We start from the raw sequence: 26,131 nt of genomic DNA, 5'->3' as shown, positions 1-26,131 counted from the left end.
CCTTGTTATTCAAAGTATGGTGGGCAGATCAACAGCCTCAATATCATGTGGAACTGGTTAAAATGGGGGCTCTCAGGTCCCACTCCCAACCCCCAGAATTAGAATGTGCAGTTAAATAAGATCCTCAGGTGATTCGTATGAGCAATAACGTGAGAGAAGCACTGATCTATATCACCCTGAAGGCATTAAACAAATGCAGAGCTTACTTGAGGGTGGTTCCCCTGCAGATTATAAAGTTGGGTCTCTACTGTACCCCTTGGAAGTGATTTAATATATTTTCTCTGAACTTTCAGATCCTCTTAAAAAAGAAAAAAAAAAAAAGGTTAACTGGATTAATTTTCCCCAAGCTTCATCAGACATATTACCAGTCTGTGTGAAAATATTCTCTCCCTTAGCCAATCTGGCAAATCCACTGGAGAAAACTGGGAACTGGCTCGTGGCCATTCTATGTGCAGAGCGCCACCATTTTCACTACAGAAAGCCCTATTGTCTAGAAATAATAGTGAGGTTTTGCCCACAGCAGAAATCTGCATTCAATCCTGCTGTCTCAGGAGTGGAATTTCGCTTGGAGCCAAATTCTCAAGTCTTCTTAATTTTGGTGAAGATATGTGTTTTTGCAAGTGCAAATTCATGAAATTAAAGTTGGACTTTTCCTAGCTTTCCTCTATCCAGTGTTTTATGACAGGAAGGACCTTTGAGTATTTTCTCAAAATAGCAAGTGCCAGCAAAACTAAGCCAGGTTTGCTGTTAAGCTCACCACCCAAGTCTTTGTGAAAGGTTGGCCTGGAAACATAAGGATATCACTATGAATTTTGATAATCGTCCAGAGTGTTCCAGTCAGGTGTAGCCAGTGGACCAAAGGAACATCACACTCGAGAGACTACTGCACCTGAATCCATGAGATCCCTTCACCTTCTGGTCTTCTTAGTAATACTCTCTTAGCTTCTGCTTTCTTGTGTCAATTATAGATACAGCATTCAAGATAAATAAAAGGGCCCAGGGAACTGTGAAGACTGCCAAGTAGTCTGATTAAAAAAAGAAAAAAAAATATTTCTATTAAAGATGTGTAAAGTGGCTTCAGTGAGAAAAATGCACACTGAAATGATTGCAAATAAACCAAGGGGCATGTACTACAATTTCATTATTGCAAGAAACAATTCAATTGAAAAGGTTACTTTGACTATTGTTTTAGTTGGAACGATGTTTGTTTTCATATTCCCAGTTGCTAAATGCAGACAGAATTTCTAGCAATAGCCACAGTATGTAGCTGTAACAGCAGTGTTCTTGCCTGACTTAGGTAGCGTCAAAATAGTTGCAATCCCAAAGGTAATTATCCTCTTCCATTGCACTCACTGTGTATAATGCTCTGATGTATTCTGAGTCCAGATATACTGCATTTCAATAACTGTGCTATTTAAACTGGAAGTATGTTTTAAAACTATACAATGTTGGATGGGCAAGGATTTTTTAGTAAAGAAATGAGAAATAACTTTTGTTTTGAAAACCTTTAGTTTGTATACTGGTTTATGGCAAATTTCTTTTACATTAAACTTCATAGGTTTTTAAGTTAGAGCCAACTAAAGTGGAACAATCCATTTTTTTCATATAGTTATTAAGAAAATGCCCTTGTCTGGCTAAACGGAAACAAATGAGTTACATGAATCAGATGAGTTAAGTAAGTATTTTGGGATTAAGAAGCCATCTCTGTCTAGTATCAATACACAGATTTGTTTATATCTAAGATTCAATTCCATTACTATTCTTAATCACATCAAAAGAAATTTCTTTAAGCCACTGGTGTTAGTGAAGGAAACATCCTAATCCAGTTTTTGAGTGTTTTTTCCCCCTGATACATTCTTGAATCTTCATATTGTAGAACTATTTGGAGAGGTTCTTGGCTTTCTCCTGAATCACAACTGGAGAGGTCACATGTTTCCTATGTGTATCCTCATACTGCTTATAATTAAAAAATAAAATAATAAAATTTTACATTTTGTGTGGCTGGGTTTTGTATGTCTTTTTTTTAAAGTATGACTTTAAGGGTGTTATTCTATTCACATAGGAGGAGGGAACTGACCAAGTTGCAACTAAGGATGGGTGCTGAGTAGCTGGTTAATGACATCCACATTTCTTAAATTCTTGCATGTTGTAGAGCTTCCAAAGTGCTCTTAAACAGTAATTAACATGAAAGTTAAGGCCACAGATCCCCAACAATTTACTGTGGTTTTTTTTTTAAGGCTAAAAATGTTTAAGTTGAACTTTTATTTTTTATTGCTGGCTATTTTATCATTGTGACTTTCCTCTAAAAGAGGAGTGAGGTACCTTAAGAGTACTTTTTGATGAATGTTTTCTTTATAAGACCAAAGTCATCAAGAGGAGTTCAACCTTACAGGCAATCCCTATAGCCATTTCCATAAAATTTGAAGATGAGTGTTCCATCAAGTTTTTAAAACTAACCCTCCTCTACTTTGCTTATTTGCATATTATTGGGCATCATTCTCAACTCAGATTATTCTACATTGCACATCTATTGAGGCAGGTGACTTCTCTCCTTGGTGGTCTCTGGAAGTGTTTAGGGAGGGCTTCAGCAACTGCAGCATCCTCTCTTGCTGCTTTGACAGTCATTTTGAAGATTGCAGACTTGTGTGGGTCTTCAGCCTGAGGAATAGTGTAAGACTTCTGATGGTAGGTTGACCAGAAGGACTACTTCCTCTTTCAGGCTTTATATTCTCAAATTTCTATATGCTTCCTAAATTAATTGATATTGATCTTGAGCTAATCAAACAATTTTTTTCTGTTTTTTTCCTATTACTTTTTCTCAAGCTTATTATTGTCAGTTGCACAGGAACAGGATTTTCAAGGCTTAAGTGATTCATACTCTGTCATTTATAATTGTCCTTTTTTCTTACGTGAACTTTCAACACTTGTTATCCCATCATTGTTTAATTTTTTCTCTTTATTTCTTTTTTTTAAAATTTTTTTATTGTTATGTTAATTCCCATACATTACATCATTAGTTTTAGATGTAGTGTTCCATGACTCATTGTTTGTGCATAACACTCAGGGCTCCATGCAGAACATGCCCTCCTCAATACCCATCACCAGGCTAACCCATCCTCCCACCCCCTCCCCTCTAGAACCCTCAGTTTGTTTTTCAGAGTCCATCATCTCTCATGGTTTGTCTACCCCTCTGATTCCCCCCCCTTCATTCTTCCCCTCCTGCTATCTTCTTCTTTTTTTTTTTCCTTAACATATATTGCATTATTTGTTTCAGAGGTACAGATCTGAGATTCAACAGTCTTGCACAATTCACAGTGCTTACCAGAGCACATACCCTCCCCAGTGTCTATCACCCAGTCACCCCATCCCTCCCACCCTACCCCCCACTCCATCAACCCTCAGTTTGTTTCCTGAGATTAAGAATTCCTCATATCAGTGAGGTCATATGATACATGTCTTTCTCTGTTTGACTTATTTTGCTCAGCATAATACCTGAGAAGTATCAGTCAGAGACTACTCAGGAAAAAGAAGATCCATACCAAGTAGCTGAATTGAGAGTATATAATGTGGAGATTAGTTACAAAGATGATGGAGAATCAGTAGGGCAAATAGGGGACAATGAAGCAGCCCAGAGATCAACAACATCTGAAAACCATTAAAATTCCATGAGCTGGGCAAAAAAGGGAAGAGAGGTGTTATCAGAGTTTTAGTAGAGTCTGGGTTCACCAGATGCAAATCCAAGAGAGTCAGAAAAGAAATATCCTTCCTTCTTCCCTTTCCCTGCCTTCCGAATTCTTGTCAGTGTGGATCATCATCAGAACCTACAAGAAGCCACTGGGAAGGGGAAGCTGAGAAGTATAATTCATAAGGGGTCAGACACTTCTGGTACAGAAGAACAGTGGAAGAAGGAACAGGGAGGGACCTGAGATTTCATAGGCAGATGATCATGTTGGTTGTTGGCAGAGGTGATGTGCTTTTGCTCTGGAGTATAGTTTTGTTGACATTTATGCAAATGTGCATGTCTCAAGTTTATATGCACTTCAGTGCAATTATATGTAGGTGGATAAAAGTACATTTATTTTCTGGAACTTGAATCAATATGTAATGGAAAAGATTAGCCACATGTAAGTTACCTGCCCTATGATACGTTTTGTAAATGTGGGTCAGAGGAGAATTGGGAAACACCCAAGTTTAATTAAGGTGCCTGGGTTTTATCTTGTGACTGAAATGTGATGGGCTCTGAAAGAGAAGATCCATCTAGTTACTATTTATGTGTATATATAAAGATTTTGCTAGGAAGAAAGTGTATCTACACGATGTCCAGAAAAGAATTATTATAAGATTTTGTCACTGGACTTTCAACACTGGCTAGAGAAGAGGGCATGTTGACTAAGTATTTGATCTGCAATATTTGGCATTCAAAATTGTCAGCTTGTTTTATGTGTGTAGTATTGTGAGACAGTCCCCCGACTCTGGTCAATTCTGAATGGAATAACCAAGACCAAATACATCCTAAGGCGCATTTGATATACCATAAAAAGTAGATTTGTTACAATCAGACATACCTGGCTTGGCACCATTTTCTTCTACTTGTCAGTTGGGAATCTGGGCACAATTGCTTAATCTGACCAAATTTGGCATTTACCTCTGCAAAATAAGAAGAAGAATTTATTCCTTGCAAGAATATCTTGAACTACATGTGCACTAGATTGATATGAGTTCTTGCTGTTGCCTGTCTTGATTTTAATGGAGATAGATGTATAAGATTATCATAGCTTTTAGCCATGACTATGAAAATAATCTTGCCAATTCCTTGATGAGTATGCTCTGTCTCCATCTAGAAACCAAAGTATAGTTCTACTTTTATACTTTACTTACTATATTGACAGTGGTCAATTCTGGAAGACATTCATCATTATTGATGGCTGTCCAGAATTCAACTTTCTTCTCCTGCTTAGAAAATACATACATATGGAGGGAAACAGAGCCTAATGTCTTATAGAAATTGAAAGTGCCGTGTTAGCTTACCCAGGCTCTCTTGGAGATAATGTGCAAGCATGTGACCTAGGTTCTGCCAGTTAGTTGTCCCAACCCAATAGTTTCAGGGAGCATGAGGAAGTCCCTCGCATTGCTATTAGAAAGCAGCTCAGACTCCTGGGGGTCACACTGGCAGGGGAGTGGTGGTAGTGGGACAGTGGCAGTATATATACTGTGCCAGTGAGTCTCAAGAGGGCAAGGTGTAATATTTTCTGGTTAGAGATGGTGACCGTGTTGTCCTTACATACTGGTTTTCCTGTGTGATTTGGGGGCATTATTCCTTTGTATATGGCCCTAATATCACGTTCTAACAATTCCTTCTAGCAGCTTATTATTGTTTAAATTAACTATTCTGCATGAAAAAATTATAGGTGGTTTCCCACTAAGAACACTGGCTGATATAATGTTTATGTTTTGGTTCCCTGCCTCACTGAAATTCTGAGGGTAGACGCTTGTCTTATTCATCTTTGTATACCTAGTGCTCAGCAATATCTGGAAGATAGTAGGAGCCAGAATTGGGCTGAACTGAGCTTCACTTGTTCTTTCCCATGCTCACCAATTAGCTTTCTAGTATAATTTAACTTTTCTTACAGACTTGCTTCCAGAAGGGAGCAATATATTGAGAAACTGAAATAACTACTAAGCAGATCTGAATACTCATACTACTCTTTGTAAAGAATTCAGTGACATTCTGAATCACTCAGAATCTGATAGCTATGCTTAGCATGAATCAGTTCCCAGAAGTCTATTCCTTAGAGGGGCAATGACAAAATCACATTTCTGGGGCTGCAAAACTAAGGTCACCCTTAACCAAATGGAATGACCAGAGGCGCCTGGGTGGCTCAGTTGGTTAAGTGTCTGACTTTGGCTCAGGTCATGATCCCCGGGTCCTAGGATTAGCCCTGCATCAGGTTCCCTGCTCAGCAGGGAGCCTGCTTCTCCCTCTCCCTCTGCCCCTCCCCCTTTTTTGTGCTTGCTCCCGTGCTCTCTCTTTCTCTCTCTCTCAAATAAATAAATAAAATCTTGGAATTTTAAAATTTAAAAATTTAAAATAAAATTTAAAATAAATTTAAAAAATGGAATGATGATTTTGTAAGGTATCGCTTAAATGGCCAGCCAACCTGGCTTAATAAAATTTCCAAATTAGGACATCTCTAACTTAAGCAATACCCTCTGTATCTGCTACATTTCCCAGTATTTTTCACCCATATTTTCCTTTTCACTTTTACCACGCTTTGGCAGAAATAAACTGGATAGTTGGAAAGATAAAGACATATTTATCTTTCAATTGCATAACAAAATACCATGCTGTTGCAAACACCCGAACTGTCCCATTGCTTTGATTATAACAGCAGTTGGCTGCCAGCAGAATTTTAAAGACAGGCGAGGAATAGGAAGGCAGTTATTGATTCCACTCCGAAGTACAGCATAAAAAGTAATAATGACTTTGTGTGCATATATGCATGTGAGTGTGTTAAGCACAGAGGAAAGAATAGATTATTGGAAATTACTATTTGGGACAGAAACAGATTTTACAATTCTGAATGAAACTTGAGACTTCGTTTAGAATCACTAGTCCAAGAATTTTGTATGTTTACTCAAATTTATATAGATTTTTAAGGTCACCAAAATCTTTTTATCCATGTTTCAACTTCCCATGTCCTATGAACAATTAATCATATGGAACACAGTTTGCAGAACTTTCACATGCATTGGCTAATGTGACTTTTGTATAATAACACTTTCCAACAGCCCCGCATAAGAGAGAAATTTGGGGGCAGGCCATACAAGGAGCTGAAATTTTATAACTTTTCTCCTACCCTTTATTCTCATGGTGACCCAGTGGTGGACATGAGACTCCTTATAACATCCATTCATAGCTTTATATTTTTCTTTCTTTTTTTTTTTTTCATAGCTTTATATTTTTCTCTGTCCATTTGGAAGTATTCTCTAGGTTTCTGAGAAGAAATTGATTCTTTGGTTTTATGCATATCTACCCAGCACGTTCAGGATAAGTCCCTCCATTTTGGAGGAAGATTATAATTATTTTCACTTCCACTAAAATGCGTGGCTACCGCTAAACCTCGCTAGTCATGAGATATAGCTGCTAAGTTGTTTTCTCTTCAGAGCTAAGTTTTTAATATGTTCCAGAGCAGATACTAACTAACATGAGCATTTAAAAATAGCCTGTATGTCAGGCTATTCTTAAACCACAAAGGAAAGTCTCCATAGGTTTAATACAAAGTGGAAGATTTCTCTATTCTGCTGTCAGATGAGGGACTGAGAAAGCAGTGAATTGCTGAGCAATAGTTAAATAAACTGGTGGAAAATGTGCTAAAAATCCTTAAATCCAACAGGTGCAGTTGCATAAATAATGTCTATTTTAATGGATCTGAACTTCAGTTATAAAATCTAGACACTTTAGTTATAAAATTATGTAATTACTTTCTTAGAATGTGGAGAAAGGCGATAATAACTAATACCTATTGAGAATCTTATAATCTGACAGTGTGAGAGGTACCTCATAGCTTTTATTAAAATTAATCCTGACTCTAAGAATCATAGTAAATATGAGATGAAGAAACAAATATTTAGCTACATGCCAAATGCCACATATCAGTAAATGGCCACATTATAAGAAGAAGCTGACAATATTTAAAATGATACTTGGTGAAATGTTGTTTCTGGTCAAGGGAGACTCCTTCATTGAACCAATGTCTATTTCCTAATTGAATAAATGCAAATAATTGGGATATGTATGCCAACACCTGTGTAACAGCCTACTAAAATGGTGGGACAAATATCTAGTAACTAGAAGCCTAGAAATGAGCTTTTTCTTTCATGATCTTGGGCAAAAATGATGGTTTCTGTTTTGATCTTTTTTTAACCTAGTGAAACAGGAATCTTTTCCCTAAAAGGGGAATTATTTATGAAAGAATTATTAAATCTCTGGCAGGACTGTTAACTTAGAAAAGGGAGCCAACTTTACTATTATTTGACTTTGGAAGACCCTGGGACTTATAATGAGAAACCAACTAACCTAATTTTAAACTACATTTCAGTCATTGCAGCTTTGAATTTATCTCAAGGCTTATAAAGCTGATGAAAATGAGGATAAGTCTCATAGACATAGGAAACACTCCAAAGAAATTCAACATGGAATGAAATTCATTTGGACATAGAGCAAAGAAAAATTGAAGCTCTGGTATTAAAATATCAAATTATTAATATTTTAAAGATAACTTTAAACATATAGCCCACTTGAAGGTAATAAAAAGAAAGTGTAACCTTGTTATGACTGTCCCTAAGAGTGTATACATATGTTATATATGGGTTATGGCCAATAGAGAAATGCAAGAATTAGATTTGTGAACAGGATTCTATTCACATTTAATAGAGGAGCTATTATTTTATAAAATTAAACCCATATCTTATAGATATATAGCAGACATATTAAATAAACCAATATCTTTACTATAAAACATGTCTTATGCAATTTTGAAAAATTGTTTATGATATAAATAACTTGGAGACATAACAGTACTAAAATCACTAGCATTAACAAGATAAATTTATATTTAATTTATGTATTAACATTTGGTGTGTTCAATATGACATAGTGTCGCTTCATCTCCTTCTGTAGTTAAAGTAGTCAGAAGTTTATTTGCATATGTGGTTTTGACAGTAGAAGCAAAGGATCTAGAAGGAGGGAGTTCATTGCCTATAGAGAGGAAAATAGAGAGGACTATAGGGTATCTCTCAAATATTGATCTTTTGGCCAACCTTTAAGAGCCCTGGCCTTAACTTATGGAAAGAGAAAGAGCTGTTACAATCAAGTTCTCCATAATATACTACAGTGAAAAATAATGCCACTGTGGTGCCCAAGAGGAGATTCTTCCTTCAACTGTTAAGTACCTTGGTAACTTGAGTTCTCAAGGAAATACAAAACACAACATGACAGACTCCCAGAAATTAATGGGTGAGATTTTGTATGAAGGTAAAAGCTTCACATTAAAAGTGAGGAGAGGAGAAGGAAGGAGTAACACTACTCCTTAGTCCCATAAACTTGGAAAGTCTGGGGAGACACAAATTATATTAGAAAGTTTAAGATAGAATCCTGTCTTTAAGGAGATTATTACTTACTAGAAGAAGACAAACATGTAAACATGAGAATAAGTTCAATCCATCTTTTAATTAATAAAATTATGTTTTGGATATTTGCGATTTGAAGGTATGTATAAGATGATTTGTCTTAAGATGGAAGTATCTGTGAAATTCACCTTTGGGAACCTTATGAGGGGTCCTTTGCTGAGGCAGGTGGTCACCCCCCATAGTTTTCCAAGTATTGGGGCACCTGGTGGCTCAGTTGGTTAAGTATCCAACTCTTGATTTCAGCTCAGGTCATGATCTCAGGGTCATGAGATAGATAGAACCCCACATCACGATCAGCGCTGGGCATAGAGCCTGCTTGAGATTCTTTCTTTCCCTTTCCCTTTGCCCCCGCCCCTCAAGCAAGCTCGCTCTCTCTCAAAAAAAAAAAAGTTTTTGTAAGTATTGATTTGAGGTGAAGCTGCTTCACACATAGGCAACTCTTTGTACCTGTGCAAAAGGGTGAATAAGAGTAGAGATTTGTTCATTTAAAATCCTTGACTCTCCCGAACAAAGCTGAGAACAGAAACAATGAAATATGAAAACCGTTAAATTTCTTATATGCCAGTAGTTCCCAAATCTGGGTGTATGTCCGCATGATATAGAGAGCTTTTAAAAGTGCATATGAAGTCTAGTGGGACATAAGCGTTTTTGTAATAATTCCCCAGGGTTAGTTCAATATCCTTCCAGGTTTGGGAACCATTAGTATATGGCATAGACAAGACACAGGAAATCAGGGAAAGGAAAAATCCGTAGAAGTTGGACTTGTCACATAATTCTCCTTTGAAGAACAGAGACCTGAATATAGTAGGAACAGAAAGGATGAGATCTGGGCCAGGGATGAAATCCTAAACCATATAGAAAGAAGGGTGCATTTTAGTACTAGCAGCTCTAAGAAGCCAACCCCAAATTACAATGGCTTAAAGCAGTAGAAGTGTGTTTTTCCTTCAGGTCATGTTCTCCTGAAGGTGTTTCTGGTTGGCTGGCAGTTCTTCACATGGTAGTTCAGGGGGTTCCAGGGCCATCCATTTTATAATCCCATCATCCCTGAGGACTTTATCATGTTTTATACGGGCATATCTTGAGGATATTGCAGGTTCAGTACTAGACCACCACAATAAAGCAAATATCATAATAAAGCAAGTCAAATGAATTTTTCAGTTTTCCAGTGTATATGAAAGTTGTGTTTATGCTATACTGCAGTCTATATCTTAATTAAAAATCTTAATTAAAAATACCTTATTGCTAAAAAATGCTAATCATCTTCTGAGCTTTCAGTGAGTCAAATCTTTTTGCTGGTGGAGGGTCTTGTCTTAATATAGACAGCTGCTGACTGATCAGGGTGGTGGTGGCTGAAGGTTGAGGTGACTGTGGCATTTTCTTACAATAAGACAACAATGAAGATTGCCATGTCAATTGACTCTTCCTGTCATGAATGATTTCTCTGTAGCATGTGATTTTGTTTAAAAGCATTATACCCACAGTAGAAGCTGTTTCAAAATTGGAGTCAGTGCTCTCAAACTCCGCTGCTGGTTTATCAACTATGTTTATATAATACTCTAAATCCTTTGTTGTCATCTCTACAATCTTCACAGCATAGTCACCAGGAGTAGATCCCACCTCAAGAAACCACTTTCTTTGCTCATACTTAAAAAGCAACTCCTCACCCATTGAGGTTTTATAACAAGATAGTGGCAATTTGATCTCATCTTCGGACTCCTCTTCCAGTTCTAGTTCTCTTGCTATTTCTACCACATCCCCAGTTACTTCTTCCACTGAAGTCTGGTCAGAGTCAAAATCATCCACGAGATTTGGAATCAACTTCTTCCAAATTCCTTTGAAATGGAGTTAATGTTGATATTTTGATTTCTTATGAATCATAAATGTTTTTAATGTCATCTAGCATGATGAACATTTTCCAGAAGGTTTTCAATGTATTTTGCCCAGATTCATCAGAGGAATCACTATCTATGGCAGCTATAGCCTTATGAAATATATTTTTTTAAATAATAAGACTTGAAAATTGAAACTACTCCTTGATTTATGAGCTGTAGAATGGTTTGTTATCTTAGCAGGAATGAAACCAACATTAATCTCATTGTACATCTCCATCAGAGCTCTTGGGTGACCAGGTGAATTGTCAACAAGTGGTAATATTTTGAAAGGAATCTTTTTCCTGAGCAGCGGGTCTCAACAATGGGCTTAAAATATTCAGTCAACCATGCTGTAAACAGATGTGCTGTCACACAGGTTTTGTTTTCCATTTATAGAGCACAGGAAGAGGGATTTAGCATAATTCTTGAGATCCCTAGGACTTTTGGAATGGTAGGTAAATGAGCATTGGCTTCAAGTTCAAGTCATCAGCTGCATTAGCCCCTAACAAAACAGTCCGCCTGTCCTTTGAGGCTTTGAATCCAGGCATTGACTTCTCCTCCCTAGCTATGAAAGGCCCAGGTGGCATCTTCTTCTAACATAAGGGTGTTTTGTCTACATTGAAAATTATTGTTTATGTAGCCACCTTCATGAATGAGCTTAGCTAGATCTTCTGAATAACTTGCTGCAGCTTCTATATCAGCACTTGCAGCTTCACTTTGCACTTTTATGTTGCGGAGATGACTTCTTTCCTTAAGTCTCACGAGCCAGCCTTTACTAGCTTCCAACTTTTCTCCTGTAGCTTCCTCACCACTCTCAGCCTTCACTGAACTGAAGAGAGTTAGGGCCTTGTTCTAGATTAAGGTTAGGCTTCAGGGAATGTTGTAGCTGTTTTGATCTTCGATCTAGACCTCTAAAACTTTCTCCATATCAGCAATAAAGATGTTTCACTATCTTATCATTTGTATGTTTACTGGATTAGCACTTTTAATTTCCTTCAAGAACTTTTGCATTCACAACTTGGCTGTTTGGTGTAAGAGGTCTAGCTTTCAGCCTATCTTGGTTTTTGATATGCCTTCTTCACTAAGTTTAATCATTTCTAGCTTTTGGTTTAAAATGAGAGATATGTAACTCTTCCTTTCACTTGAACACTTAGAGACTGTTATTGGGTTATTAATTGGACTAATTTCAATATTGTTATGTCTCACAGAATAGGGAGGCCTAAGGAGAGGGAGAGAGAGAGGGGAATGGTCGGCAAGTGGAGCCGTCAGAAGACATATAACATTTATCTGATTAGGTTTGCCGTCTTATAACGGAGGCAGTTCGGGGTACCTCAAAACAATTACAATGGTAACATCAAAGATCCCAATCATAGATCACTACAACAAATATAATAATGATGAAAAAGCTGGAAATGTAGCAAGAATTACCAAAATGTGACATAGAGACATGAGTAAATCTCGGTAGAGAAATGGTTCCAACAGACTTGTTCAATGCAGGGTTGCCACAAACCTTCAATTTATTAAAACCAAAAAACAGCATCTACAAAGCACAATAAAATGAGGTGTGTCTATATATACCAGTGAACAGAAGCTCCACCTGCTCCTTAAAACCTTCTTAGAAGATCTATATTATTTCTTTTTCCATTGTTGACCACCATATCTTTGGGAATATGGTACAAGGGGAGGGGCAGCCTACTAATAATGGTCCCTGTCTGGGCCACTGTCTCTCAATCAACATGGCAATGTAGCATAAATTTGTATGGACAGTAAACTACTTCTGTGATAGTGGACAACAAGTCCTAAATAAAAATTAATTTTCTTAGTGTAATTCTGCTTCAGATATTAACCCTAGTTATGTGCATTTCATATTTTTGTGCTAATGTGTATTTCTATATGACCACTTTACTTCATTTTCTACTCTCCTTTCTGTGTGAGCTGGAATTTATACTGTTAGCATGCTTATAAACATTCTTTGAGTTCATGAGACCCCCATTCCAAATCTGACTATGTAAAGATGACCCCTACAAGTAATTAATCAATAGAAACACTGTCATCCTGGGTCACTTCGTCCCCATAGGAGAGACTGAGCAGCTGAAGTTAAAGAGGATGCTGCCTGGATACATTTTATTTTTTTATTGTCATTTTTCCATTATAAATAGAACGAGACAATCCAACCAGCAGGAATTCAGCTAAGGAAATATTCACTGTTAATGTGACCCACTGTCATGAGAATGGAGTAACATTCACGAGAATGGCCAAATGGGGGCCCTTCCAAAAGGAAAGATGTGAGAAAAACCATCTTCAAACCTAGACAGGAAAGAAGAGAGGATAAAACTGGGAGTTCAAGCCCCCTGAAAATTTAAATTTTGTAAGATAAGTAGGTGTGTGAAGAAGCTAAAAGTAATTTTATTTCTTTTGTTACACATTTGATTTGTGTTAAGAACAATTGGTACTCTCACATAACTAAAGCAGTTCTGACATTTTGGTGTGTTTCATTGTTGGGCTATGCACAGAATGTTCCTACTGTCTTTGTTAATGTATTTTGAATAAAGATGGGTTTTATATTCATTCTGACCTTGTGATACTACCTTGAGCTGCACAGCACTGTATAAAAAGATAAAGGAACTTCACAGTGATCAGTCTTGGCTATTAATGAAAAAATTGCTTATTGCCAAAGGGAAATGCATTTTGCACTACTCTAAATTGAATGACAGTTTAGCCTGTTAAAACTATTTTTGTAGGGGCAATGTGGCCTTGAGAAAAAAAATCTGTTATCTTGTGGTTTCTGTAGATAGCAGCATATTACTCATGATTTGAAAATGTTTGCAGGAAATAAAATTAGTGGCATTTGTCAATATTAATCTAATCCTCTCTTGGTTACGCTCTCTAAAGAGGAGAGGCATGGATGTGTGATTTTTTTTTTTTTTAAGTAATACTTAAAAATTTTAAATAGCATCTCTTTGGTTTGGGAATGTATTGCATTTTTTTTTCCCCAAGAATACTTCCTGTACTACACAGGTTTTGTTCAGGATTAAATTAAAGTAACAGTTAACTATTGTATTCATAGCATAACAATTTGGCAGCTTTACATAAAATCTCCAGAATATGGCCAAGGAAACTTTAAGGCCTCTGAGTGGCCAGCATTGATGTCATAAAGTCCTTGCACACAGTTCAGATACTTCCTCATCTGAGATCATTACAGACCCTCAGTCAGGGTTTATTATTTATTTATCAATGATTGTAACTACTGTGAGAGTAGAGGAAGTTGATTAGGCGAAGAGATTTCCAAAAATTTTTCAGAAACATACAGGAACACCCTGACCCTAGAAAGTTAAATCTTCATTTATTCAATCAATATTCACTGACGGGGCACTTCTGTTAGCATGGGGTTTAGAGCAAGGAACAGGAATGCAATGGTTTCTGCCTCCACTGAACTTCATTGAAATGGGGAAGACAGACAATAAGCAAGTAAACAAGTGAGTATGTGAATTCGGTGGCAATAAGTGCTTTAAAAAATAGATCAGGGAAAGGGGTTAGACAGTCAGTAGGTGATGTTATTTTATATAAAGTCATCAAGAAGTATTTGAGCAGGGACCATGCCATGTAGGTTATCTTAAATGAAATCTTCCCGGAAAGAAAAAACAGCCAGTGCAGAGGTATAGATACTGCCCTTTCCAGGACAGGTGGGGGTCTGGAGTTACCAAGCCTTCCACTGGGGTATCCCAAGGGCCTGAGACTTTATGTCCCCTGCTGTGTTTGCAACACATAGAGGCAAGGAGCAGTTGTAAGACGCAGCATCATAGGAATTTTCAGGGAAGGCCAGGTAGTTACACACAGAGCCCAAGAGTGAGAAGGAATCATAATATGAAACCAAATAGAAGAGACTGTGCTAAGCTAACGACACATCAAATTCAGTGCTCACGGAAGAGAATAGTACCTTTGCTTAGGTGTAGTTTTCTTTTTTTAAGAGAAAGAGTGGGCGCGCAAATGGAGGGGGAGGGGCAGAGGGAAAGGGAAAGAGAGAATCTTAAGCAGGCTCTGCGCCCAGAACTGAGCCTGATGTGGGGTTTGATCCTGTGACCCTGAGATCATGACCTGAGCTGAGATCGAGAGTCAGACACTTATCCGACTAAGCCACCCAGGCACACTGTTATGTATACGTGCTTTTTAAAAAGGGATGTTGCCTCCTTCTTAGAAGTATTTGGAGTTAGGATAATGGGCCCTAAAAGAGTTCTTGTAAGTCATTCAACAATTGTTATCCCTAAAGCCTCTGAACCATCAAGAGAAGATTAAATCATGTTGAAAGGGTAGGGAATTTTTTTAGTATTATCATTAAGAACTCATCCTCTGAAGAATAATCAATTTCCTGAAAAATCTCAGTTCCCTGGGAGTTCTGGTATCTGTGATTATACAGCTATTTGTATTCTTGTGACGCAAGAGAGATGAGAGAGGGAAGGGTAGAGATGAGTCCGTTGAAAGTAAAGTGGAAAAAAAATTTTTTTATTATTGTTAACTGAAGACCGTACTTTACTCTGATTTCCTTAGTTTTTACCTAACGTCCTTTTTCTGTTCCAGGAGCCTATCCAGAATATTGCATCACATGTATCTGTCATATTATCCTTAGGGTCCTCTTGACTATGACAGTCATTCAGACTTTCTTTGTTTTTGATGACCTTGACAGTTTTGAGGAGTACTGATCAGGTATTTTGTAGTGTACCCCCTTTTGGAATTGGTCTAATGTTTTCCTTACAATTAGACTATAGTTAGGGGATTTGGGGAGGAAAACCACAGAGATAAGGTGCCATTCTCATCAGACCATATCAAAGGAACACACTATCAATCTAAAATCACTACTGTCATCTTGATCACCTGGCTGGGATAGTATTTGTCAGATTTCTCCATTTTTAAGTTTTTATTTCCTCCTTTCCATATTTTACTCTTTGGAAGGAAGTTACTATTTGTAGCCCACATATAAGGAGAGCCAAGTCATATTCTACTTCTTAAGGATGGGGTACCTACATAAATTATTTGGAATTATTCTATAAGGAATATTTGTCTATTCTCCCTTTTGTTTATTTATTCAGTGACATATCATCATGGACTCTTGGTTATTGTTTATGTATTATTTATTATTATTTATTTAATACTTCAATTTATAATCCAATATTATTTTATTTATATTGTTGCTCAAATTTTTCCAGCTCTGGCCATTGAGAACTCTTTTACAAGGCTCTATCCCTTTGACACAGCTTTATTAATTAAGAGAAAAAAATTTTGAGTACTTACCTTAAGTTCTGGTCATACAAATACTTGAATACTTCCTATATCAGTCCTAGAAGCAGTTGTTTCTCCAAGGATCCTTGGTTCCTTTTGTTTGAGAATGGTATTAGAAACTAAGATCTGAGCAATAGGTGTGCTCCTTACTACTGAGATATTCTTGGTACAAGGCCCTCTCAGTTGATAGAGCAACATAATATATGGGAGCATTATAACCTGTGTATGTACACACATTTATAAATATTCCATATGTAGCCATCTGTATCTAAAGTTAAACATGTATTTCACACTGATGCCTCCAACTCTAATCCATCACCAAAGGGATCATTCCAGCCTTCTCCCCTCATATATGTGTAACTCCCTCCCCACTCACAACAGTGAAAAACCTGGCTCCCGCTATCTGTCGTCCGTCTACTTCATGGTTTAGTTCCAATATACATTTGTAGTGTTTTCAGAATTTTGAAACTCATACTCCATTGGGACACAGATTTAGCCACTTGAGTTTTATTCCACTCAGTTCTGAAGTTATTTAGGTCAGGACCTTTTTGTATCACACCCTTCAAAGAGATCATTTCATTCATTTGTAATACAGTTGGTTTATCTTGCCACATTCTGCATTCTATTTTTGAATCCCCCAACCTCCTCAATTATATGTTTTTAATTTGCATACATTAAGGTTCACTCTTTGTGCTGTAAAGATCTCCAGATTTCGACAAATGGATACAGGATCATACAGAATGGTTTTATTGCCTTGACAAAAATCCCTTGTGCCTTACGTGGTCAAGTTTCTCTCCACTTACTGAATGCCTTGCAACACTGATCTTTTTTATCATATTTCTAATTTGGCCTTGACAGAATATCATGTAGAATCATATGTAGCCTTCTCAGACTGGCTTCTTTCACTTAGCAATATACATTTAAGATTATCCATATTTTTAAATGACTAGATGGGTCATTCCTTACTTATCACAGAAAAATATTCCGTTGTCAGGATATACAAATTTGTTTATCCACTCACCTCTTCAAGGACATCTTGATTGTCCAGTTTTTTTGTGGTTATGAATAAAACTGCTCTCAGTATCCTCATGCAGGCTCTTATGTGGATAGAGGTTTTCAAATCACTTTGATAAATACCTAGTGTTGCAGTTTGCCAGATTGCACAGTAAGACTATGTTCAACGTGTAAAAAGCTGCCTGTCTTCCAAAGTGACTGTACCATTGTGCATTCACTCAGTGAGAGTTTCTGTTGCTCTACCTCTTCACCAGCAATTGGCATAGTCACTTTTTCTTAGATTTTAGCCATTCAGATAGGGGTGTACTTGTATCTTGTTGAAATTTTCATATCTAGGGGCACCTGGGTGGCTCAGTCGTTGAGCGTCTGCCTTCAGCTTAGGTCATGATCCTGGAGTCCCAGGATCAAGCCCCGCATCGGGCTCCCTGCTCCGCGGGAAGCCTGCTTCTCCCTCTCCCACGCCCCCTGCTTGTGTTCCCTCCCTCTCTTTCTTTCTCTCTGTCAAATAAATAAAATATTTAAAAAGAAATAAAATAAGTTTTCACTTATAATGACAAATAATACTGCAAATCTTCTCATATGCTTATTTGCCATTTATGTATCTTCTTTTGATAAAATGTCAATTCAGATATTTTGCCCATTTCCCCCTTCTGCGCTGCGTGTTTACTTATTATTGAACTGTAGAGCTCTTTGTGTGTTTTAGTTTTAAAAATACTTTTACATAATATATTTAAAAAGGAAGCCTTACTAAAAAGTAAAATGTACTGATCAAATCATTAGCTTTCTGTGTTAGTGTATACAAAAGGATGATTTGTGATTTTGCCAGTTATACCACTCAAACACTAACTTAGTGTTTTGGTTAATGCCCATTGCAATCATAAATACCTTTGATATTGAAACTTTGTGCTGTCTTCCTCCAGTCTCCTTTCATGTAAACTCCATGAAGCCAGACTTTATTTTGTTGCACTCTCTAGTTTTAGTCATGGAGAATGATAATCACTCAATAAATGTTGTTTGAATGAATGAATGAATCTGAAAATGAAATAGTGATTGCATGAGTCGAGTGGAGAAATAGTTTGACATATTCACCAATTTTTTTTCACTTATATGCAGATGTTCTGACATCCTATAGAAACACCACCACCAGCAACTTATCCGATTATCTGTTTCCAAGTACACACATACTATTTAAGGATTTAAAGGACAGTATTGGTTTTATTTATTTATTTATTTTTTATTATTAACATATAATGTATTATTTGTTTCAGGGGTACAGGTCTGTGATTCAACAGTCTTACACAATCCACAGTGCTCACCATAGCACATACCCTCCCCAGTGTCCATCACCCAGCCACCCCATCCCTCCCAACCCCCTCCACTCCAGCAACCCTCAGTTTGTTTCCTGAGATTAAGAGTCTCTTTGTTTTGTTTCCCTCTCTGGTTTCATCTTGTTTCATTTTCCCCTCCCTTCCCCTATGATCCTTTGCCTTGTTTCTCAAATTCCATATATCGGTGAGATCATATGTTAATTGTCTTTCTCTGATTGACTTATTTCACTTAGCGTAACACCCTCTAGTTCCATCACATTGTTGCAAATGGTAAGATTTCATATAATGGAATATTATGCATCCATCAAAAAAAAATGAAATCTCAGTCAGTATTGGTTTTAAATAGGCAGTGCCTTGGGGCTCCTGAGTGGCCCAGTTAGTAGAGCATCAGACTCTGATTTCAGCTCAGGTCATGATCTTGGAATTGTGGGATTGAGCCCCACATTGACCTCTGTGCTGGGCCTGGAGCCTGCTTGAGATTCTCCCTCTCCCTCTGCCTGCCCCCACTCATGTGCTGGTGTTCTCAAATAAATAAATAAATAGGCAATGCCCAATGAATCTAATTTAACTATGCAATTTAAGACTATGGGCTTAGGGGCCCTGGGTGACTCAGTTGCTTAAGTATCTGCCTTCAGCTCAGGTCATGATCTCAGGGTCCTGGGATTGAGCCCCGCATCCGGCTCACTGCTCAGTGGGGAGTCTGCTTCTCCCTCTCCCTCTGACCCTGCCCCCTCATGCTTTCTCTCTCTCAAGTAAATAAATAAAATCTTAAAAAAAAAAAAAACGACTGTAGGCTTAGACAGAACTTTCCCTTTTATATCTTTGTATGTGTGTTCATAAAGACACAACTTATTTAATATGGTATACAAAATATTTAAGTCATGTCTATTACATTCTTCAAACAAAGGAAATATTTGGAAACATGATCTGGTTAGCATGAAAGTTACTGAAAGAAATACTTGCCTGAACCAGCTTTCTATCATCTTGCTGTTGTTATTATATTCAGATATACTTGCTATGTTTTAGGTGATGGCTGGAATTACCTACAACAAACCTTGAATCATCCTGTTTTAAAGTAATTTACAATACATGCTGCAATTTCTGAATCTGGAAAGAGAACATACTTTTGATAGAAAAGAACAAATACAAATATACTACAAATTCAAATAGCTGACTTATCATCATGGAAAAAATACACAGTGAGATCAGAAGACAAGATGGGCAGTCATCTGTGTTTTGTTTATCTGCTGGAATGCACATTTGGGTGTTAAGCTTTGAAGTGCCTGAAAACTGTACCCAATACTTAGTAAAATGCCTTAGCAGATTACACTGTATGAATCTATATACTACTCTACCAATTGCAGGCATTTGGTCTACTTAGCTCCCTTCACACAACTCATTATAGCATTTAGCCTGAGCAGATTCAGTTGGTATTATTTAGAAAAGGACCACAAATTGGATTTGAAAGATTAGAAATTTCAACTTTACTGTGCTTCTGCACAGTATATTCATATGAAAAAATAGTGAGACTCAGTAAGATAGAAATATGTGACCTATTGACATAGCAAATATGCAACATGAATGGGTTTTCCTAGTAACTGCATATTGACAAGACACTCTTTGTATAATGAAAAGGATTTTACTTCTCTTCAGTATATTTGCTTGAGAATGGCATGTGATGTTGACATACCATATGACTCTGGGTTCCAATTTTTTTTTTTCACTTAGTGTGTTCATCCATGAGGTGAAAGCTACCATCTCACTCAAGCCCATTACACAAATTAGAAGCCTTTGTTCTTTTCGTGTTTTGTTGGTAGACATTAACATGGACACTATGAACATATTGGAGCTGGAAGTAATGAAGTGAAATTGCTCACATCATTACTTTAAATTGAAATGCAGACAGTTCATCTGCATAGAAGTCATGAGACTCTTTTACCTGGAATATTAAAAACACTGAATATCAAAATTTCAACAACTACAAAAACCCATTACATTTTAAAGCAGCAGTTTTTTTCCTCATACACTATACTTGTATGATAATTTTTGAAAATCCCTTGTATTTGTCTCTAGTTGCTTCAGTTCCTAATTGGAGCCTGTGTCTGGAACACCAGCATTTTGAAATGGAAAGCATATCCTCTTGGAATAGAGGTTGCATTCCTTTCTATTTTCTTGTGTTACTATAAATTAACTTTTTAGCTCATTATTAAAGGCAAAATAGGTATGCGTCATTAGCTAAGCACTAATGATCCTGCATTAGGGGAGAAAATTTGAACTAACCAGCTTTCTACAATCAAACTAATTTTGTTTAAAGAAAGCTTCTCATGATTCTACATAGGTGAATACTTCAAAAGATCATTTCTTAATACTACTAACTTTTAAAATCTGCTTCAGTGTAAGAGGATGTTCAGAGAAAATATGGCATTTTATATACAAGCTCTTTTAAAGCAGATGGGCTATGTCAGTCTCCAAGACAGTTTCTGCACTTGTTCCTCTAGAAATCATAAATGTGCCAGAAACTGTGGGTATATCATGCTAGCAAAATATAATAAAATATGGGACATTTTTCTTTTTCTCAGAATATAATAATAGTAATAACTGTGCTTTATAAGCTCATTCCTGCTAATCAAATATGCAGAGTTGATAGTGAGCTCTTGAATCTTTTTGAGTGTGTGCTTTTGAAATTATTACCCATTTACAGAATCACGGAAATATGCTGAATCTAATATCTTAGTTTTATATAGTGTGAAACTGAGGCTCGGCTGATGACTAAAAACCTGAAAGAAAGAAGGAGGGGAAACTTCAGATTCCACCCCCCTGTGCCCCCTTCCCCCCCGCCGCCAACTTTTCCCACCTGCCAGCCTCATATCCGTGATTGGGCTTTCCTGTTTTATCACCAGAGGTGAACTTCCCATACTCCTGCCTAAATTCAGCCATGCCACTTATGTGTCAGAGTTTATCTTCTCTTGCCTACCCATGGAAAGCACTGCAACAACTCTCACCCTCTTTCTGACATCATCAATCCTTGCTCTTTATTGGGTCATCCCTGATTCTCCCATCTTAAAAAAAAAGAAGAAGAAAGAAAGAAAGAAACAGGCTCTTCCTCAAAATTCTCTCTTTACTTGATTTTGAGACCACCATGTGCTGTTTCCTCCCCTTGCTTATTGCTCTATTACAGTCTAGATCATTCTCTGTCTCCCTGACCTCTTAAATGTCAGAGGTCTACAATGCTTGGGCTTTGGTCCTCTTGTGTCCTACACTCACTCATCTGATCTGAAAACTTTAAAGATCATCTATGTAGTGATAACTTCCCTCAAATTTACATCTCCCAGGTACTTCTCTATTGAAATCCATTCTCACATATCTAACTGACTACCCATCATCTCCAGCTGAATGTCTAATAAATGTCCCAGATACAACAGTCTATAACTAAGCTCTTATTTCTGGTTTTTTCTTTTTCCAAAAAGCTGTTCCACCATAGTCTTCCCTATATCAGTAGATGGCAACTCCATCCTTCCAGATGTCCAGGATAAAAACACGGAATTGCTTTTGACTCCTATTTCTCTCACCTAGCACATCCAATCCATCAGAAAACTGTGGCTTCACTTTCAAAATATATCCAGAAGCCAACCATATATCACAATTACCACCACAGCTACCCCGGTCCACGTCTTCATTGTCTCTCACCTAGATCTCTGCAGCTGCTTCCTGACAGGTCATGCCAGCTCTAGGGACTTACTCCCAGGGAATCTACTCTCAGTATAGCAGCCAGACTGATTCCTTAGATACATGCATACCCTGTCATTCCTCTACTAAAAATTCTTCAGTAATGTCCCTTTTCTCAGAGTTCGTGTACAGATATACATAAGTAAAGATATGATTACATTATAGGACAGTCTGTTCAAAAGTCTAAGGTATTGTGGAAAGGCACGGGCAATCACCTAACTTAGTTTTGGAGGACCACTGTAACCTTCTGGGAAGAAAGTAACATCCACCCTATGAATCTGAAGGATGAATAGGCATTATCCCAGAGACTGGATGGTTGGGGGAGGGATCAGCATAGAAAACACTCAACATTTTGAGATTGTACTATGTGGCAAGCACTTTTTAAAATACAAATAGTTTACATTGATTTGTTCATTTAATTTTCCTTACAAACTTTCCAAGTAAGTAGTAGTATTATCCTTATTTTGCAGATAATGACAGTGATGCACAGCCAGCTATTGGTAGAGTAAGTATTCAAATTCATTTAGTACATCTTTAAGGTTCAGGCACCAACTACTGTAATTGGAGAAGTTAGCAAGACCCAGATCCTAGAGAGCCTCAAGGTCCAAGTTAAAATTAGACTTTGTCCTAAGAGTCCTAGGAGATATTTTCCCTACTTTGGACTGATCAGTAAATTAAGAAAATGAATTGGGTAAGAAGAAATTGCACAGTACTACCTTCAGTTTAATAAACTGCTGAGGTTAAAATAAATCCAAACTCCTTTAGTGGACTTGTGAAGTCCCTTATAAATTTCAGCCTCCTGGCCTCATTTCAGCCATTTTTCTCTCTCCCCCCCCCCCCCCCCCTTCCTTGCCTTTGGATTTCACCTAAACTGTGCTCTAAGCTCTGCTTACTTATTCCAGAAAAGTGTGCCTACGCACAAAAACTGCATACATTTTCACAGTTTTGACAGATGGAAGTCTTCCAGCCTGGGTTAAGAGTTCAAACTCTTAAAAACTCATGGCAACTTGTTGCTTCCTGACCCACCAGTTCTGATTAGGTCTTCGGTCTATTTCCTCTTTCTAAAGAAAAAAAAAACAAAAACAAAAAAACTTTTCCTCACATAGAAACGAATTACCAAGTATTCAGTGCTCAGTTTAATTATCATAGATCTGGGAAATTTCCTCTAATTCTTATCTTCCTTGTCAAATGGGCACAGATAAACAGCCATGTGTTATTCGGAATGGGCTAGGTTATGCTACACTATCAAATTCGCTGAACCTGAGGCTTTACACATCAGAGAGTTTTCTGTTTTTCCTTCTACCAAAAGGCCACCGTGAGGCAGTGCTGGTGACTCCAATGATCAGGCTACTTCTATCTCATAATGCCAAAATCTCAATTTGGGCCTTCCAATTTGCCGTTACAGAGAAAGAGAGGTGGGAAATGAACCTCTACTTCAAAATTGCTTCTACCTAGACCTGGAACATGTCATTTCTGCTTTCATTTCATTAGCCAGAACTTGTACTATGGCTTTAACTGACACATCATATATGGGGCAGTCGATAGTGCTTCCATAGGTAATAATTAAAATGGGGTAGTGATTAGTTCATCTCTTTTCTAGCTCTTTCCTCATTATATGATAGCTATGTGTTTACATATCTGTTTCTTCATTAAAACTATGAGTTCCTGGAGGGCTTTTTTCTAACTCCAAGTTCAATTAAGGGTGATTCAATTCACTTCTGTGAATGTTGTTGAGTTGCATTTATTAGACACGGTTTGTGTTGTAGTCCAGGTTCCCAGGACAGAGACACTGAGAAGTTTATTAGGAAGTGTACTTGGGATCAGCAACTATGGGAGAGTGAAGATAGCACCACTAGGCAGAGGGAGAGGTTGAGCTCTGATACAATCTCAACGGAGATTTCCAACTGACTCCACTGGAACTCTAAACTCTAAAGATAGTCCTTCAGAGTTGTGCCAGTTTGAGGTTTTGGGGTCTAATTTTATATGCCAGCATCAGGCAGTCATTGGATGTAGGTTGCCACAGAGAAGGGGTATGTGATCTTGAATGAGGAGGTCCTCTTCAGCTAAGGGCAACTCCCAGACGAAAAGCCTACAGTTCTAAGGGGGACATCTTGGTATAGCACAGTGCCCATTGCTATTTAACAAAAATTAAGGGTGCCTCATTGGATGATGTATTGGAACTGTCCTATGTATATAAATATTATATTGTCTTACAATGCTAACAAACAGGAGTCCTATCTGATAGCCTAATGGAGTCAAGTTTGAAACTAGAAATTACCATACTTGACAATTTGGGGCTTAAGAGTTTTGTGACTTTCAGTTTATTCACTTTGTTATAAATCAAATTCTATTATAATTTTTTAAACCATACGTTCAGAATTCAGTCTAAAATTGGGTTCCTAAATGATATAGACAAATTCCACATTTTCATCTAAACATGTATTTACATCCACAGCTACTCAGTTGTGTGGGTAATTTAAGCTTCTCAGTTGAGAACTGGTTTCATTGCTTTTTATCTATTCAAAAATAGCTCATATGAACTAATGTCTAAATAGAATTTATTCAGCAACATAAAAATATGTTATGCCAAAATAGAGCCGGAATAGAGTAATCGTTAGCTTTTTAATAGGTTCCAATAAATGAGAATGAGTTAGGATTGACTTAGCATTTAAACTGACAGTACTAATTTTATGAATGCCATGCAAATATTTTTTTTTGCAATACCACATGATTTATTTAACTCTTCTCTGTGTTTTTTTTTTCTTTGAAATGGAGATTTTAAAAAGCTTGAAATAAAGTAATATGTGATAGATAAGATACGGATGCTTCAGAACATCTCAGACTGGATTTGTCTTACAAATATGTTTGCTGTTCTTTCCTTTGAATATTCACAAGTAGAAATCAGCTCTATTGCAAACACACAGTTGTCTGCTTTGGCTAATTAGTTTGAGAGCAATGAAATAAAAACACCAAAAAGGCAGGTCCTTAGAGTAAGGTCGCTTACAGTGTTTTAGGAGACACAGATATTTGAACACAAGAGTTTATCACTGTGTGATAGATACTGTAATGGATGTAGATTCAGAGTACCGCAGGAACACATTACAGGGAATAAAAATTCTGTATGTGAGAGTGTTGGAAAGATGAAGTAGTTAATTTTTCGACCTACTAAAAAATTTTAAAATTTTAGTGGCTTACAGAAGCAAAGAGTAACTTTCCTGCTCATAGTTCTGCAAGTTCAGCTGATCTTGGCTTGCTATGTTTGGGCCAGGCTGGACTCCAGGCTTCCCATCAGGGTCATGTCTGTCACATGTATCTTCATCTTAGACCTGGCTGAAGAGTGATGACTGAGGTGTGCTCTTTTCATGGCAAATCACACTCATGCAAGAGGCTAAGCCAAATCATAAAAGTATGTTTAAAGATGCTGCTCCCATCCCATTGCACTGGCCAAAGGAAATCTAATGGCCAAGCTCCACATTGATGGGGCAAGGAAATTACCCTACCCATGCCAGTGAGAAGTATTGCCAAGTCACATGAGCAATCCAGGGATGGAAATTCTATAATGGATGTATGATTAAAGATCTAGGAGCAACAGTCTAATCTATCACAAAAAGTTTCAAAGGAGATGATGTATCTGAGCTGGGTTTTGAAGGATGAGTAGGAGTTTACTAATACAAGTCTACACTGAATCCAAATCCAATATCCTGCTCTGCTATTCTTCCTACAACTTCA

At 37.4% G+C, this 26,131-nt stretch overlaps 1 pseudogene; it reads right to left on the bottom strand.

Moving 5' to 3' along the window:
- Window positions 1-10,476: 10,476 nt before the first annotated feature.
- On the bottom strand, window positions 10,477-21,613 carry LOC110579168 (annotated as a pseudogene).
- Between the last annotated feature and the right edge of the window lie 4,518 nt (window positions 21,614-26,131).

The sequence above is a fragment of the Neomonachus schauinslandi genome, chromosome 4 (genome assembly GCF_002201575.2).
Source record: "Neomonachus schauinslandi chromosome 4, ASM220157v2, whole genome shotgun sequence".
Classification (NCBI taxonomy): Eukaryota; Metazoa; Chordata; class Mammalia; order Carnivora; family Phocidae; genus Neomonachus; species Neomonachus schauinslandi.
The sequence above is the reverse complement of the archived record's forward strand: the minus strand, read 5'-3'. Positions and strand labels throughout refer to the sequence as shown.